The sequence below is a fragment of the Bombus huntii genome, unplaced genomic scaffold (genome assembly GCF_024542735.1).
Source record: "Bombus huntii isolate Logan2020A unplaced genomic scaffold, iyBomHunt1.1 ctg00000161.1, whole genome shotgun sequence".
Classification (NCBI taxonomy): domain Eukaryota; kingdom Metazoa; phylum Arthropoda; class Insecta; order Hymenoptera; family Apidae; genus Bombus; species Bombus huntii.
This window is the reverse complement of record NW_026099402.1, coordinates 42,153-53,124: the sequence shown is the minus strand read 5'-3', so window position 1 is coordinate 53,124 and position 10,972 is coordinate 42,153. Positions and strand designations below refer to the sequence as shown.

General features: G+C 66.0%; 1 non-coding gene across 1 annotated transcript; it reads right to left on the bottom strand.

Annotated features, from left to right (window-relative positions):
• Positions 1-7,136: 7,136 nt before the first annotated feature.
• LOC126877413 (U6atac minor spliceosomal RNA) lies at positions 7,137-7,242 on the bottom strand. Its single transcript, XR_007694997.1, has one exon. It is a non-coding gene; the product is annotated as a U6atac minor spliceosomal RNA (small nuclear RNA).
• Positions 7,243-10,972: the final 3,730 nt, after the last annotated feature.

Here is a 10,972-nt window from a genome sequence, read left to right as displayed (position 1 = left end):
TTTTTTTTTTTTTTTTTTTTTTTCGTGGAGAAATCCTCATGGACACCCGCTAGGCGGGTAGTGTCGGACTCTTACCGACTAAAACTCCACGGTGGCCTGTCCTGACGCCTGAGTCGAGATGCACCCGGGATCTCTCCCGAATTACTACCGGTTACCCCCGGGCGTCTATCTCTCCTTACGTCGAAGGGAGGCGTCCTTGATCTTCTTGGAACGCTAGGGGGGGACCACGCCCCCTAGCGCCTCGCTCCTATTGCGTCGTTCTGGGGACCCCGTCCCCCTGACGCCTCTTCCTGGTTTCCACGCGCTCCTACGGCGGCCGCGGCGGCGCCGGTGGCGGCGTCGTGCCCCTGTAGCGCGTTGTATTCCTAGGGCGCTGCGACCTCCTGGACGGGTCGCGATCTCGTTCCCTGCTACGTTCCGCCCGCTCCTTCGCCAGCATGACCTGCTCGCAGTAGGTGCGGACAGCGGAGTACTCCTGGCGCCCTCTGAGCATGGCCGCGACGACCGCTTCGGGGGCTAAGCTCTCGCCGATTTCGAGCCGCAGGACGCGTCGTGGTTCCGCCCACGCCGGGCAGAACTCCAGCGTGTGCTGCGCCGTGTCCTCCTCTTCCTCGCAGTGGTGACAGACGGACGTCGTCTCTCGCCGAATCCTTAGCAGGTACTCGCCGAACACTCCGTGGCCGGTGAGCAGCTGCGTCATCCTGAAGGTCAGCGGTGCCCCGCCTCGATCCCTCCACGCCTCCCAGTTGGGAAGCACGGCGCGAACGGCCCGGTGCGGCCGCACGGCGTCCTCCTGGATCAGCTGCGAGCGCCATCGTTCCCAGGTCTCCTTCCTCGCCTCCTCCCGGATGTTCGAGGCCGGCTGGCCGGCGGTCGGTGGCGTCGGATTCCTCTGGTGTTCGTATACGCGTTCGAGCGCCAAGGCTTGCAGCTCGAACGGCGGGGAAGCCGCCAGCACGGTCGCCGACGCGTACGATGTCGTCCTGTAGCCTCTCGCTATACGGATAGCGGTCGTCCTCTGCAGCCTCCGCAGCAAGGTCAGGCTGCGACGGCTGGTCGCCAGGCTTCTGGCCCAGACGGGTGCCCCGTAGAGAACTCGGGACCGAACCACTCCCTCGTAGAGTCGGCGGACTCTCGATCCCGCTCCGCCGATGTTCGGTAGGAGGCCGCACAGGGCGTTGGCCGCGGCCGTCGCCTTCGGGACCAGTTGCTCGAAATGCGGTTCGAAGGTCCATCCGCTGTCGATCGTGAGGCCCAGGTACCTCATCTGTCGTCCCACCGGGACCTCTTCTCCGCCGATGTTCACCGTCAGCCCGGGGGGAGGCGTTCCTCTTCGCCGCTGGTCGAAGAACCACAGCGCCTCCGACTTGGCCGGCGACACCGTCAGGCCGAGCCTCCGAATGGCGCTCACCGCGCACGCCACTGCGTCCTCCGTGCGGTTCGCCGTGTCGTGCCACCACCGTCCCCCGGCCAGGACCAGGGTGTCGTCGGCGTAGCACACCGTTCCCGCTCCCGGGGGCATCGGACATCGGAGGACCGAGTCGTAGGCCGTGATCCAGAGCAACGGACCCAGCACCGACCCCTGCGGAACGCCGCGCTCGATCCGTCTTCTCTCCTCTCCGTCCCTGCCGGCGTAGACGATGTACCTGTCGGCGAGGTACGCTCGAACGATCCCCACCAGGTACGCCGGGACCTCGAAGTGGCGCAGGGCTTCCAGGATCCTGCCCCAGGGGATGGAGTTGAAGGCGTTGGTGACGTCGAGCGACACCGCCACCGCCACCCCCTCCCGGGAGACCTTGTCCTCGGCCATGGCCCTCAGCCTCTTCACCGCGTCCACGGTCGAGCGGCCGCGGCGGAATCCGTACTGGCTGTCGTGCCAGCCGGGCGTCCTCTCGGTGATGTGAGCCTCCAGCCGGGCGGCGACGATCCTCTCCAGCATCTTGCCCACCTCGTCCAGCAGGCATATCGGCCTATACGCGGACGGCGAGTCCGGCGGGCGACCCTCCTTTCGTAGCAGCACCAGCCTGGCCGTCCGCCATGTCCGGGGGTAGACGCCCTCCTCCAGGCATCTGTCGAACAGGTGTCGCAGGCGGGGAGCCATGGTGACGATCGACTCCGCCCACGCTCGGCCCGGTATTCCGTCGGGGCCTGGCGCCACGTCGCGGGACGCCGTCCTCCTGGCCGCTTCGAAGAGCTCCTCGTCGCTGACTCGCAGTTCCTCGCTCCATCCCGTCGCGGTCGTCGTCGCCGTCTCCTCGTCGTCGTCGTCGTCGTCGTCGACGGAGGAGGGGGAGGATGGCGCCGGTTGGCTCGCGTTCGCGTCTTCCGGCGGGAACAGCGTCCCGACGACGTTGTCCAACAGCGTCGGCTCCATGTCCGAGGTCAGCGGGGGCGCCGAGGGTCGTAGCTTCTTGGTGACCACTTTGTACGGCCGTCCCCACGGGTCGGATTCGACCTCCTCGATCAGCTCCGTCCAGCACCGAGATTTCGCGGTCTTGATCTCCCGCTGAAGAGTCCGTCTCGCCTCCCTGTACTCCTCGTAACGGCGGGAGATCTCCTCCTCGTCGCGCGTCAGTCTGCGACGACGGGCCCTTAGGAATCTCCTGCGGGCCCGAACGCAGTTCTCTCGCATCTCGGCGATCTCCGGGGTCCACCAGTACGTTCCCCGGTCTCGTCCGCCCCCCGGGACGGAGCGCGGCATCGAGGCGTCGCACGCCGCGGTCATGTATCTTCGGAGCTCCTCCGCCTCCTCGTCGATGTCTCCCTGCTCGGTCGCCCGTCGGGCGTCCCAGCTCCAGGCGGACACGATCGCGGCCGCCCGCAGCATCTCCTTGTCCATCTCCTTCAGGCGCCATCGCGGCGGCGGCGGCGGCGGCGGCGGGCGGCGACGGTTCTCTCCCGGTCGTCGTCGTCTACTCCTCCCGGCGTCGTCCTCGGTCCCCAGGGTCACCTCCATCAGAATGTAGAGGTGGTCGGACAGCGTTTCCACCCCCTCGGCCACTCTCCAGTCGCGGATTCGCCTGAGCAGCTCCGGGGTAGCCCACGTGATGTCCACCACCGAGGATCCTCTCCACGCCACGCAGGTGCTGGCCGAGCCCCTGTTCGCCAGCAGGAGCCCCAGACCCGCTGCCCAGTCGGTGAGCATCCTTCCGCGGGAGTTGGTCCTGGGGTTTCCCCATTGCGTCGAGTGGGCGTTGAAGTCCCCCAGGACGAGCACCTGGCGGGGGAGACATCTTCGGACGCACTCGCCGACTCGGTCCAGAAACTCCCCGTACGCGTCCAGGTCGATGTTCGGAGAGACGTACACCGCCACCACCGCCGCTCCTAGCCACTCGACCGCGACGAAGCCGCTGCCACGGTCCAGCAAGAGGCACGAGGCCGACGTCCACGTTATTCCTGCGGATCCGTCCAGGTCCCCGATCCAGTTGGGCGAGTCGGGTATACGATGCGGTTCCGCCACCGCCGCCAGGGCCACCTCGTTCTCCCGGATGGTCTGGAAGAGCAGATCTTGCGCTCTTCTCGACCTACCGAGATTGCATTGCAGCAGGCGCTTGAACTATGCCGCCACCTCCATGGCCTCCTCCCGGCCATCCGCCGCTGCTGCTGGTTCGGCGGCGCTTCCCGGTGTCCCTGCCGCGGCGGCGGCTGCTGCTGCTGCCGCCGCTACCGCTGCTGGTTGGCGGATCGGTCTCCTCCTCTTGACCTTCGGGGGGCTGCATGCCTCTCCGCCCATCCTGTGATTCGCGGGTGCCCCGAGCGACTCGCACAGCGGACACTTGGGAGCGGAAGCGGGACACTCTCTGGCGCGGTGTCCGCTCCCGCCGCACCTGTAGCACAGGTGCCCTCGGTCCTCGCCGGATACGCAAGTGGCGCGCACGTGCCCCAGTTCCAGGCACCTGAAACACTGCAGCGGCCGCTTCGGTATGGCCCTTATCCTCGCCGTTGACCAGCCCAGGGCTATCTTCTCCGCCTGGGCCAGCTTGCGGGCTCCTGCCGCCGGACACCTGACCCATGCCGATCCGAGGCCGCCTCTGGTGGCGCCGATCTCGCCCACTTGCACCTCCGCGCTGCCGCATCCCGCCGCCGAGGCCAGTGCTCTTCGCAGCTCCTCCTTCTTGACCGAGATGTCAATCCCGGTCACGCGCAGCTCCGCCATCCTGGTCGGTGTGGCGATTCTCACCGCCGTCGGGTCTAGCGTCTCGGCCAGCCGCGTCGCCAGTAGCGTCGCCTTTCCCCTGTCCTTGTCTCCGGGGACTTGTATTATAATGGCGCCCGTCATCGCCTTCTTCATCTCGAGGCGCTCCGTGCCGAGCTCCGATAGCGGGATCCTCGTTCTTGCCGCTTCCAGGACGTCGGCGTACGACATCCTCGCCCCCTCTTTCAACGTCAGGGTCACCGCGGATGTTCGCGGTGCGCGAGGGGGCGTGACCACCTTGGGTGTCCGCGGTGGTCCTCTCTGCGTAGCGGGGGGGCTCGCCTTCGGTGCGCCCGTCGTCCTGCCGGCCTGGGGTTGCCGCTGTTGTTGCTGCCGTACCCGCGTCGGTGGTGGCGCGGTCGGACCTTTCCTCGCCGCCTCTCCTCCGGCGGCGGCGGCGGCTGCCTTCGCCTCGCTCGCCTTCTTCCTGTTTCTCCTCCTTTTCTTCGTCGTCTCCACCAGCTCCCATCCGCCGTCCTCCCGTTCCCTTCGGGGCGGCGTCGGTTGGGCGACGGGAGGGTCGACGGGGCGGTCCCCGCTGGGTCGTGCTTCGGGGGGGCGTTGACTTCGAGCGTCCCCGAATCGTTCTTCGATGGTCCTGAGAATGGAGGGTCCCAGTTCCCGGACCGCTCTCTCCAGGGCGTCCAGACGCGTCCTGTTCTCGGTTCCGCCTTCCCACGCGGGGCGGGCGTATTCGGGAGCCGCGTCGGAGCATCGCGGGCACTCGTTGATGCGAGCGGCCAGTCTCCTCAGCTCCTGGCGGAGGGCTGCGTTCTCCCCCTCCAGCACGGACAGCCTCGCGTCCACGTCGTCGGTGGCACGCGCTGGCCTTTCCCTCCTCGCGGATTCCTCGTTCCAGGCGGCGGTGATATAGCTCGCCGCGTTCTTCAGGGACCTGATGTAGGTCCCCTTCAGGTTCGACGACGTCGTCGCGACGTGCATGATTTCAGACACGTGCATCGTCAGGCCCGCGCTGATTTCCGCCGGAGAACTCGTCCTCATCTGCACCTCCAACTCTTCGGACACCACCGGTGTTGTCGCGGCTGCCGTTCTCTTCCTCTTACCCCTGGACGCCATCGAAGCCAGCGACGAACGCGAGGCGATCGAGGCGACCGACTCCTCGTCGTCGGACCTCGCCCGCCCCCGCGATCCCCCCGCCATCGATGACGTACCGTCGTCCATCGTGGCCGGCGCGAGAAAAACGTACTCGGACCTGTTCGCGGCTCTCAGCGAACGTCTCGTCGCCTTCCTCGGAGGCTCCTCCGCGGTCTCCATCCTGTCGTCCTCTGAATGTCCTCCTGCCGTTATCCTCCTCCTCTCTCCCGTTGTTTCATCGCCAGTCGTAGAAACGCGTCCGGGGGCCTGGCGGTCCACCCTCGAACGGCCGTGGTCGCGAGATATCGACGCAGCGGGGCCCACTTCACTACCCGCGACTGCGCCGGTACTGGGGTATCCCTCCCCTGCACCGTAAACTTTGTCGTTTATGTTCTCCATTTCCATATTGTTGTTCGTTTTTCGCCGAGGTCGTCGTCGAAGTCTCCGTCCTGGTGCCACTCACTCTTTCGCGCCCTGCCCCGGTCGAAGCCGGTGCAGGGCGACAGGGAGCCCCGCGAGAAGGTGAGGTGAGTGGTCTTGACAGGCATGGGCCCGCCAACTTCTCCGAAGTTCTCCGCACCGGATCGGCGAACCGACGGGTGCCAAGGGCACCGATCGGCCGCCACCCGACTGTAAGAGAACATCAGATCCATCGGGGTTTCCCAGGGCATGGTCCTATGCCCCGGGAACCCATGCCCGCCTCGTGCTCCCCAACCTAACCCCAACCTAACCCCAACCTTTTTTTTTTTTTTTTTTTTTTTCGTGGAGAAATCCTCATGGACACCCGCTAGGCGGGTAGTGTCGGACTCTTACCGACTAAAACTCCACGGTGGCCTATCCTGACGCCTGAGTCGAGACGCACCCGGGTTCTCTTCCGAATTCTGCCGGTCACCCCCGGGCGTCTATCTCTCCTTCTTTCGAAGGGAGGCATCCTTGCTCTTCTTTGGAACACTAGGGGGGACCACACCCCCTAGCGCCTCGATCCTGCGCGTCTTCCTGGGGACCCCGTCCCTGACGCCTTTCTTCCTGGTTTCCATGTGCTCCTGTGGCGGCCGGGATAGCTCCGCCGGTTACCCCCGGGGTAGTCCTGCGCTCCGGGGGCTTCTGCCTGCCTAGTACTCCTTGGAGAATCCCAGAAAAATGGCGGCGGTGCGCCTCCTTCCTCTTCGCCAGCGCCCGCCCGAACGTTCACCCATCCTTGTCCGTGCCGCGGCGACCGTTGCTTAACCCATGTGATCGGTGGGAAGTCCACGTCTCCACCGCTGCCAGCGGGCGCTGACAACCTAACCCCAACCTAACCCCAACCTTTTTTTTTTTTTTTTTTTTTTCGTGGAGAAATCCTCATGGACACCCGCTAGGCGGGTAGTGTCGGACTCTTACCGACTAAAACTCCACGGTGGCCTATCCTGACGCCTGAGTCGAGACGCACCCGGGTTCTCTTCCGAATTCTGCCGGTCACCCCCGGGCGTCTATCTCTCCTTCTTTCGAAGGGAGGCATCCTTGCTCTTCTTTGGAACACTAGGGGGGACCACACCCCCTAGCGCCTCGATCCTGCGCGTCTTCCTGGGGACCCCGTCCCTGACGCCTTTCTTCCTGGTTTCCATGTGCTCCTGTGGCGGCCGGGATAGCTCCGCCGGTTACCCCCGGGGTAGTCCTGCGCTCCGGGGGCTTCTGCCTGCCTAGTACTCCTTGGAGAATCCCAGAAAAATGGCGGCGGTGCGCCTCCTTCCTCTTCGCCAGCGCCCGCCCGAACGTTCACCCATCCTTGTCCGTGCCGCGGCGACCGTTGCTTAACCCATGTGATCGGTGGGAAGTCCACGTCTCCACCGCTGCCAGCGGGCGCTGACAAAAAATCTGGTAAGAGCCACCGAAAGGCGACCTGTGCCTTACCATTTATATGTGTTCCATCCTTGTCTAGGGGAGTGCTAAACGTCTCTCCTTTCATACTACACAACCTAACCCCAACCTAACCCCAACCTAACCCCAACCTAACCCCAACCTAACCCCAACCTAACCCCAACCTAACCCCAACCTAACCCCAACCTTTTTTTTTTTTTTTTTTTTTCGTGGAGAAATCCTCATGGACACCCGCTAGGCGGGTAGTGTCGGACTCTTACCGACTAAAACTCCACGGTGGCCTGTCCTGACGCCTGAGTCGAGATGCACCCGGGATCTCTCCCGAATTACTACCGGTTACCCCCGGGCGTCTATCTCTCCTTACGTCGAAGGGAGGCGTCCTTGATCTTCTTGGAACGCTAGGGGGGGACCACGCCCCCTAGCGCCTCGCTCCTATTGCGTCGTTCTGGGGACCCCGTCCCCCTGACGCCTCTTCCTGGTTTCCACGCGCTCCTACGGCGGCCGCGGCGGCGCCGGTGGCGGCGTCGCGCCCCTGTAGCGCGTTGTATTCCTAGGGCGCTGCGACCTCCTGGACGGGTCGCGATCTCGTTCCCTGCTACGTTCCGCCCGCTCCTTCGCCAGCATGACCTGCTCGCAGTAGGTGCGGACAGCGGAGTACTCCTGGCGCCCTCTGAGCATGGCCGCGACGACCGCTTCGGGGGCTAAGCTCTCGCCGATTTCGAGCCGCAGGACGCGTCGTGGTTCCGCCCACGCCGGGCAGAACTCCAGCGTGTGCTGCGCCGTGTCCTCCTCTTCCTCGCAGTGGTGACAGACGGACGTCGTCTCTCGCCGAATCCTTAGCAGGTACTCGCCGAACACTCCGTGGCCGGTGAGCAGCTGCGTCATCCTGAAGGTCAGCGGTGCCCCGCCTCGATCCCTCCACGCCTCCCAGTTGGGAAGCACGGCGCGGACGGCCCGGTGCGGCCGCACGGCGTCCTCCTGGATCAGCTGCGAGCGCCATCGTTCCCAGGTCTCCCTCCTCGCCTCCTCCCGGATGTTCGGGGCCGGCTGGCCGGCGGTCGATGGCGTCGGATTCCTCCGGTGTTCGTATACGCGTTCGAGCGCCAAGGCTTGCAGCTCGAACGGCGGGGAGGCCGCCAGCACGGTCGCCGACGCGTACGATGTCGTCCTGTAGCCTCTCGCTATGCGGATAGCGGTCGTCCTCTGCAGCCTCCGCAGCAAGGTCAGGCTGCGGCGGCTGGTCGCCAGGCTTCTGGCCCAGACGGGTGCCCCGTAGAGAACTCGGGACCGAACCACTCCCTCGTAGAGTCGGCGGACTCTCGATCCCGCTCCGCCGATGTTCGGTAGGAGGCCGCACAGGGCGTTGGCCGCGGCCGTCGCCTTCGGGACCAGTTGCTCGAAGTGCGGTCCGAAGGTCCATCCGCTGTCGATCGTGAGGCCCAGGTACCTCATCTGCCGTCCCACCGGGACCTCTTCTCCGCCGATGTTCACCGTCAGCCCGGGGGGAGGCGTTCCTCTTCGTCGCTGGTCGAAGAACCACAGCGCCTCCGACTTGGCCGGCGACACCGTCAGGCCGAGCCTCCGAATGGCGCTCACCGCGCACGCCACTGCGTCCTCCGTGCGGTTCGCCGTGTCGTGCCACCACCGTCCCCCGGCCAGGACCAGGGTGTCGTCGGCGTAGCACACCGTTCCCGCTCCCGGGGGCATCGGACATCGGAGGACCGAGTCGTAGGCCGTGATCCAGAGCAACGGTCCCAGCACCGACCCCTGCGGAACGCCGCGCTCGATCCGTCTTCTCTCCTCTCCGTCCCTGCCGGCGTAGACGATGTACCTGTCGGCGAGGTACGCTCGAACGATCCCCACCAGGTACGCCGGGACCTCGAAGTGGCGCAGGGCTTCCAGGATCCTGCCCCAGGGGATGGAGTTGAAGGCGTTGGTGACGTCGAGAGACACCGCCACCGCCACCCCCTCCCGGGAGACCTTGTCCTCGGCCATGGCCCTCAGCCTCTTCACCGCGTCCACGGTCGAGCGGCCGCGGCGGAATCCGTACTGGCTGTCGTGCCATCCGGGCGTCCTCTCGGTGATGTGAGCCTCCAGCCGGGCGGCGACTATCCTCTCCAGCATCTTGCCCACCTCGTCCAGCAGGCATATCGGCCTGTACGCGGACGGCGAGTCCGGCGGGCGACCCTCCTTTCGTAGCAGCACCAGCCTGGCCGTCCGCCATGTCCGGGGGTAGACGCCCTCCTCCAGGCATCTGTCGAACAGGTGTCGCAGGCGGGGAGCCATGGTGACGATCGACTCCGCCCACGCTCGGCCCGGTATTCCGTCGGGGCCTGGCGCCACGTCGCGGGACGCCGTCCTCCTGGCCGCTTCGAAGAGCTCCTCGTCGCTGACTCGCAGTTCCTCGCTCCATCCCGTCGCGGTCGTCGTCGCCGTCTCCTCGTCGTCGTCGTCGTCGTCGTCGACGGAGGAGGGGGAGGATGGCGCCGGTTGGCTCGCGTTCGCGTCTTCCGGCGGGAACAGCGTCCCGACGACGTTGTCCAACAGCGTCGGCTCCATGTCCGAGGTCAGCGGGGGCGCCGAGGGTCGTAGCTTCTTGGTGACCACTTTGTACGGCCGTCCCCACGGGTCGGATTCGACCTCCTCGATCAGCTCCGTCCAGCACCGAGATTTCGCGGTCTTGATCTCCCGCTGAAGAGTCCGTCTCGCCTCCCTGTACTCCTCGTAACGGCGGGAGATCTCCTCCTCGTCGCGCGTCAGTCTGCGACGACGGGCCCTTAGGAATCTCCTGCGGGCCCGAACGCAGTTCTCTCGCATCTCGGCGATCTCCGGGGTCCACCAGTACGTTCCCCGGTCTCGTCCGCCTCCCGGGACGGAGCGCGGCATCGAGGCGTCGCACGCCGCGGCCATGTATCTTCGGAGCTCCTCCGCCTCCTCGTCGATGTCTCCCTGCTCGGTCGCCCGACGGGCGTCCCAGCTCCAGGCGGACACGATCGTGGCCGCCCGCAGCATCTCCTTGTCCATCTCCTTCAGGCGCCATCGCGGCGGCGGCGGCGGCGGGCGGCGACGGTTCTCTCCCGGTCGTCGTCGTCTCCTCCTCCCGGCGTCGTCCTCGGTCCCCAGGGTCACCTCCATCAGAATGTAGAGGTGGTCGGACAGCGTTTCCACCCCCTCGGCCACTCTCCAGTCGCGGATTCGCCTGAGCAGCTCCGGGGTAGCCCACGTGATGTCCACCACCGAGGATCCTCTCCACGCCACGCAGGTGCTGGCCGAGCCCCTGTTCGCCAGCAGGAGCCCCAGACCCGCTGCCCAGTCGGTGAGCATCCTTCCGCGGGAGTTGGTCCTGGGGTTTCCCCATTGCGTCGAGTGGGCGTTGAAGTCCCCCAGGACGAGCACCTGGCGGGGGAGACATCCTCGGACGCACTCGCCGACTCGGTCCAGAAACTCCCCGTACGCGTCCAGGTCGATGTTCGGAGAGACGTACACCGCCACCACCGCCGCTCCTAGCCACTCGACCGCGACGAAGCCGCTGCCACGGTCCAGCAAGAGGCACGAGGCCGACGTCCACGTTATTCCTGCGGATCCGTCCAGGTCCCCGATCCAGTTGGGCGAGTCGGGTATACGATGCGGTTCCGCCACCGCCGCCAGGGCCACCTCGTTCTCCCGGATGGTCTGGAAGAGCAGATCTTGCGCTCTTCTCGACCTACCGAGATTGCATTGCAGCAGGCGCTTGAACTATGCCGCCACCTCCATGGCCTCCTCCCGGCCATCCGCCGCTGCTGCTGGTTCGGCGGCGCTTCCCGGTGTCTCTGCCGCGGCGGCTGC